Genomic DNA, 6,935 nt, shown 5'->3' on the forward strand with positions numbered 1-6,935 from the left:
TTTTGGAGTAGATTGTTCTGTTGTGGTATGAAAGTGAGTTTTGTATTTTTGAATGTGTTTTGAAGTTTGTACCGGTTAACCATGTTGTCATTTAGGAGTAGAAACTTAAAGCGGGGGTTGCAGTCTTTTAGCGTGTCCACATGGAGTGCGGTGCTTAACCAATTGTATTGCTTTTGGTAGATTTGTGTATCTGATTTGATTAAGATTGTATAAAAACCAATGTGTTAAACGGTTTCATTTGTGTATAAATAAATGGTTTAATTCTTATACTTTGCCTATGTCTCCATGCTCACCCTGCCTTTGGCAACGAACCTGTGTGCCCTTTTATAGGGTTGTTATGTCCCGGTATATTCCGGGTGGAGTAGTCATGGATGCTTTCTGAAAAAACGGTAGTTTGAAACCAGGGGGCCACAAGATAATTTAAAGTGAAGTTATATTGAAATAATACTATATGCTTGTAATCAGTTGTCATTTTTAATTTGTCCCCTATTGTTTTTGTTGAAGGACACATATTCCTGTTGAAAAGACCCCACCTTAGATCAACAAACTTCCATGCTGGTTTCTGCTGATTTGATGGTTGTCTTGTTGATGGACCAGCATGGACAAGTAGCTGGTTGGTTGGTTGACAAAAGACGTTTTGTTTAAGTCACTTAAGGGCAGGTGGGAACACAGCATCCTATGATGGGGGACCAGCTAAGCTAGTCTATGCACATGATTAAAGGCAAATCTAAAATATAAATGGCTAAAATATATGTATTGGTATTTCATTTAAATTCATGCTGACAGGCCTCAGGCCTAACTAAATCTGTCAGTCCCAATCCTGATGTCAGGAGACCACGGGAGTATTTAGAACATCCCTCATGTAGAACGCGGAGTGTTCTCTGCTTCTGTTCTTAGTCAGAACAGCCGCATTTTGCTTACTGTTGGATTAGGAAGATCAAAGAGCTTATAATGCATTTTAGAAATGGTTACACTTAATATTTACAAGGCGATAAAAAACAAAATTCGGGGGCGTTTGATAAGAGCAAAGGTCTGAACATATTAAATATCACCTTAGTTGACTTCTTACCCTTCAAAATGGCTAACAGCCAATTCTCACAGGCTGCTGACTGCCCTGGGCTTCATGGTGAAAGGCTCACAGTGCCAGAAACAAAGCACTGCAAATGTAGCACTGATATTGATTGAAGAGTGCCTGAATGTGTGCCAATGACCGTTGGCATGGTGTAAAATCCACAAAGAAATGAAAAATGTAATTTATTCCAAGCGCTAATATTGCGTTCTGACTGCCTTATTGCAGTTTTGTACGCTATTGTTGTCACTGTTACTATTTATTAAGCACATGCTATGTTTGGTATTATTTAGTTATCACAATTATACTTCATTTATTGAATTTGCAATGCAATTTCTCATTATTTATGACAATAAGACAAGAATAATTAAGATTTTTTTTTGATTTGATTAAGATTGTATAAAAACCAATGTGTTAAACGGTTTCATTTGTGTATAAATAAATGGTTTAATTCTTATACTTTGCCTATGTCTCCATGCTCACCCTGCCTTTGGCAACGAACCTGTGTGCCCTTTTATAGGGTTGTTATGTCCCGGTATATTCCGGGTGGAGTAGTCAATTTGTATCCGTTGTTGGTAATTTCCCCTACCTGACCACGTATTGCCACACATACTAAACTATAATACATTTTCATTTAATTCTAAGCAACATTACATTCAGTTCACGCTTGAGTATATTCTTCTAAAGTATATTTCCATAAGTGCTCTTAAATTAAAATTGAATTAATAAATTAAAGGAAATAAAATGGATGCTTTCTGAAAAAAAGGTAGTTTGAAACCAGGGGGCCACAAGATAATTTAAAGTGAAGTTATATTGAAATAATACTATATGCTTATAATCTGACAAGTAATCAGTTGTCATTTTTAATTTGTCCCCTATTGTTTTTGTTGAAGGACACATATTCCTGTTGAAAAGACCCCACCTTAGATCAACAAACTTCCATGCTGGTTTCTGCTGATTTGATGGTTGTCTTGTTGATGGACCAGCATGGACAAGTAGCTGGTTGGTTGGTTGACAAAAGACGTTTTGTTTAAGTCACTTAAGGGCAGGTGGGAACACAGCATCCTATGATGGGGGACCAACTAAGCTAGTCTATGCACATGATTAAAAGCAAATCTAAAATATAAATGGCTAAAATATATGTATTGGTATTTCATTTAAATTCATGCTGACAGGCCTCAGGTCTAACTAAGTCTGTCAGTCCCAATCCTGATGTTAGGAGACCACGGGAGTATTTAGAACATCCCTCATGTAGAACGCGGAGTGTTCTCTGCTTCTGTTCTTAGTCAGAACAGCCGCATTTTGCTTACTGTTGGATTAGGAAGATCAAAGAGCTTATAATGCATTTTAGAAATGGTTACACTTAATATTTACAAGGCGATAAAAAACAAAATTCGGGGGCGTTTGATAAGAGCAAAGGTCTGAACATATTAAATATCACCTTAGTTGACTTCTTACCCTTCAAAATGGCTAACAGCCAATTCTCACAGGCTGCTGACTGCCCTGGGCTCCATGCTGAAAGGCTCACAGTGCCAGAAACAAAGCACTGCAAATGTAGCACTGATATTGATTGAAGAGTGCCTGAATGTGTACCAATGACCGTTGGCATGGTGTAAAATCCACAAAGAAATGAAAAATGTAATTTATTCCAAGCGCTAATATTGCGTTCTGACTGCCTTATTGCAGTTTTGTACGCTATTGTTGTCACTGTTACTATTTATTAAGCACGTGCTATGTTTGGTATTATTTAGTTATCACAATTATACTTCATTTATTGAATTTGCAATGCAATTTCTCATTATTTATGACAATAAGACAAGAATAATTAAGATTTTTTTTGTAACTAATTTTTGATAAGTCCTATTTGCAGAATTTAAAATTGGAATTAGAAGGATGAAAAAAAAAAATCATAATTCTTTGTATAACAATCAGTATAACAAAGAGTAAAAGTTACCAAAAGTTGAAGTTATTTACAGTAAATAAAATCGCAATGGCTGAATATGTTAAAATTAAAGTCCAATACAATTTTATTAGTTTCCTTTATGTGAAAATGGTATGGGACATCACTGAAAGATGAATTATGCATTTTCCCCCTCAGCTGATGAGAAAAGGTACCCTTCATTCAACAATTAACATTTGACCTTCAGTTTAAGAATCCCTATTTCAACATTCAGTTTAATTATACTAGTCCTTGAACATTGCTTGATTCCCCCCATGTCTGCCTCTGGTTATCTAAACCTTTCAATTAGTTAAAACATACCTTGATATAGACCAGACTTATTTTGCCAGCAGGAATCTGTTATCTTTTCTGACCTTGGATCATTAAAGAGACAGCACTTGCATGTATATATAAATAAAAAAATATAGCAACATTTATCCACTGAAAATGAGCTCATTTTTTTCTGGTTTTGTGGTCTTGAAATCAAACACTAGATGGAAGTGTTGTATTGTTTGTTAATCCCACACCTGTTGACGGAAACCTTTCCAGGGGCTTGGCATTGAATTAATACATTTGACAAAAGCATTTATTCAAAACAACTTACTGTATATTGCATTTAAAGTTTACATTTTATAAGTTCATTATGCATTCTCTAGCACTATGCATAATGCTCTACGGTTTGAGCTACAATAATATAAATATTGTAAGGACCAACATTTTCTCTAGCAGCAGATTTGTACATAGATTTCAAACACCCAGTTCAAAACTGTTGCTAATTATGAATTTTTTTTTTTTTTAATTTGTGAATTCTGACCTAATATTGTATTATATTATATTACTAAAAATATCTATTGTGATCAGATATGTAAAATAAATAATAATAATAATAATAATAATAATAATTAAAAAAGACAGTTTAGAGAAATGAATTTGCAATGCAATTTCTCATTATTTATGACAATAAGACAAGAATAATTAAGATTTTTTTTGTAACTAATTTTTGATAAGTCCTATTTGCAGAATTTAAAATTGGAATTAGAAGGATGAAAAAAAAAAAACATAATCCTTTGTATAACAATCAGTATAACAAAGAGTAAAAGTTACCAAAAGTTGAAGTTATTTGCAGTAAATAAAATCGCAATGGCTGAATATGTTAAAATTAAAGTCCAATACAATTTTATTAGTTTCCTTTATGTGAAAATGGTATGGGACATCACTGAAAGATGAATTATGCATTTTCCCCCTCAGCTGATGAGAAAGGGTACCCTTCATTCAACAATTAACATTTGACCTTCAGTTTAAGAATCCCTATTTCAACATTCAGTTTAATTATACTAGTCCTTGAACATTGCTTGATTCCCCCCATGTCTGCCTCTGGTTATCTAAACCTTTCAATTAGTTAAAACATACCTATTATATTATATTATATTATATTACATTATATTATATTATATTATATACTGAAAAGCCTTTAAAAAGATGATAATACATTTAAAACACAGATATGGAAGCTGTTCAAAAGTTGTTGTTTTTCAACTTTAGACAGTATTTCATATTTAAAAACTAGATATCTTTTGTGGTATAAATATATGTTTGTGGTCTGAAGATCCATGAAATAGATCATTTTACACATCAAATATTATACAATATATACTGTATTGTATTTTATATATCAAGACCAGATATATTCTTGTGAAAGTGTACCCTGCTGTAGGACTAGGACGTTTTCCTTAGCAATAAGTGTGGACATGTTCAATAGCTTTCTTGTAGACTGTATTTGACATGTTTGCCTACTCAGATATTGACTTTTAAAAATGAACTCAACACTGTAAAAAAAATTCCGTAAAATTTACGGTAAAAAAACGGCAGCTGTGGTTGCCGGAATTTTGCCCGTAAAAAATACGGTAGCAACGTTTTAGGTTTTAAAATGAATGCAGACTTGTTACCTAGACAGCAGCTGCTTGAATTGTCATTCCTGTTGGAAGATAAAAAGAAGAAGAAGAAGAAAAAAATTAGGCAGTGGCTCTTGCATCGTTTATGCAGTAGGTCTGAATTTCAGGGAATTAACCATTTGCTCCAAAGCAAAATAGAGGTAAATCAATTTTCCATTTTCTTAAGATTTAACTTCTATCTGGTGTCAGGCTAATGACAATGTGCGCCGTGGGACAGCGGTCGTTCATCAAAGCTGTTTTAGCTGAAGTGAGGAGCACCCTCCCTCTCTCAGCTCGTTAGTTCCAGCTAAATTACTTCAGAGGGTTACTGCTATTTCGTGTAGTGTGTGGAATAAAAAGCCAATGCAATCAAATTTAGACCGTCTCTAAAAATAACTGAATGTCTTTGTCTGTGCTGCCTGCATTGTGTACTCATGCCCCAATCAGCTTTGGCCAATGTGATTATAAGATATTCATAGGCTATTTTATTACTTTGAGAATGATAAACACAGCATAGCATACAGGCTACGCCAAGGTGACTTTATTAATAAAGGATGTAGTGTAGAGAACAACACTCTGTTTAAAGGTGAAGTGCCTAATTTCTGGCACGGTAATGTCACAAGCTAAAATGCATAAATAATGACAGTGGCAGGAATAACTATGGTCTACTAACTCACATCATTGGATGAGCCACTGGGGGAAAAAAAATGTTTTGACAATATTGAAAAACCATGAAATAGGAAGTTAAAAACTTGAGACAGTTTTTAATATTTCAAAGCAAGGTGGATGCTGCATACTGGTGGCGTTTGAGGAGATTTTGCTTTTCAAAAATGTCAACACGCTTAAAACACACAATTAAAATACCTGTTCACACAACTATACTTATCTTAAAAATTCTTAATTTCATCACATATTTCAACTTTTCATCACATATTTCATATATACAAAAAGGTCCTTAATGTTATACTTTTAGAAACAAGTACACCAACTTTGCGGTTTCAACACGCTTAAAACACACAATTAAAATACCTGTTCACACGACTATACTTATCTTCAAAAATTCTTAATTTTATCACATATTTCAACTTTTCATCACATATTTCATATATACAAAAAGGTCCTTAATGTTATACTTTTAGAAACAAGTACACCAACTTTGCGGTCATAATAGTTACTACTGTATATTGATTTGAACACTGTTTCATGAGTTACTGTAATAATTCATTTGAAATCACCAAAAGAAAAAAAAAAATGAAATCATGCTACTTGGGTCATATTAAAATGTATGATATAAGTAACTTAACCATAAAGCTCAACACTTTAAAAGAATCTAAATTGTAATAGGAAAATAAACTATAAAATACATGCATTACTGTACAATTTCGCCATTTTGTGCTAATCATGAGAGTGTCTTGGTTATTTTTGTTGCAGGTAATTTTTTGTTATATGCCTTGGAGTTTAACAACAACAACAAAACCACCTAAAAAGTACCAAAAAGTACACTGAAAAAAAAATGTTTCATTCATCCAATTAAAAAAAAAATGTGGGTAATGATTCACATCTATATTTTTTAACTTGAGCCAATGAAAAATAAATAACTTGCCCTTAATGAATGAAACATTTTTTTCAGTGTATCGACTCATGACTAAAAAACAAGATTTTCATTTATGAAATACTTTCATTTATGAATACTGAATGATTACCATATTTTTACACTACAGTATTTACAAAGTACTTTAAAGAACCATGGTACTACCATGTCTACCACAATGTTTTTCTTGTACAGGATGCACAATGCATATTAAACACAAGGGTGTGATTTTTCCTCAGAGGTGTTTGCATTCAAATTTCAACAGCACTTCAGTTTTCTGCTGTTTTTATTAAAAGAAAAATCCTCTGACACCCGAGGCAGTATCATAGGATCATCCTCACATTCTCAACATTTTGGATAACTCTCACATGGGCTCCAGTTTTTCCTTCTTCTTCTTCTTCTTCT

This window comes from Sinocyclocheilus rhinocerous, unplaced genomic scaffold (assembly GCF_001515625.1).
Source record: "Sinocyclocheilus rhinocerous isolate Xijiao unplaced genomic scaffold, SAMN03320098_v1.1 scaffold2109, whole genome shotgun sequence".
Lineage (NCBI taxonomy): Eukaryota > Metazoa > Chordata > Actinopteri > Cypriniformes > Cyprinidae > Sinocyclocheilus > Sinocyclocheilus rhinocerous.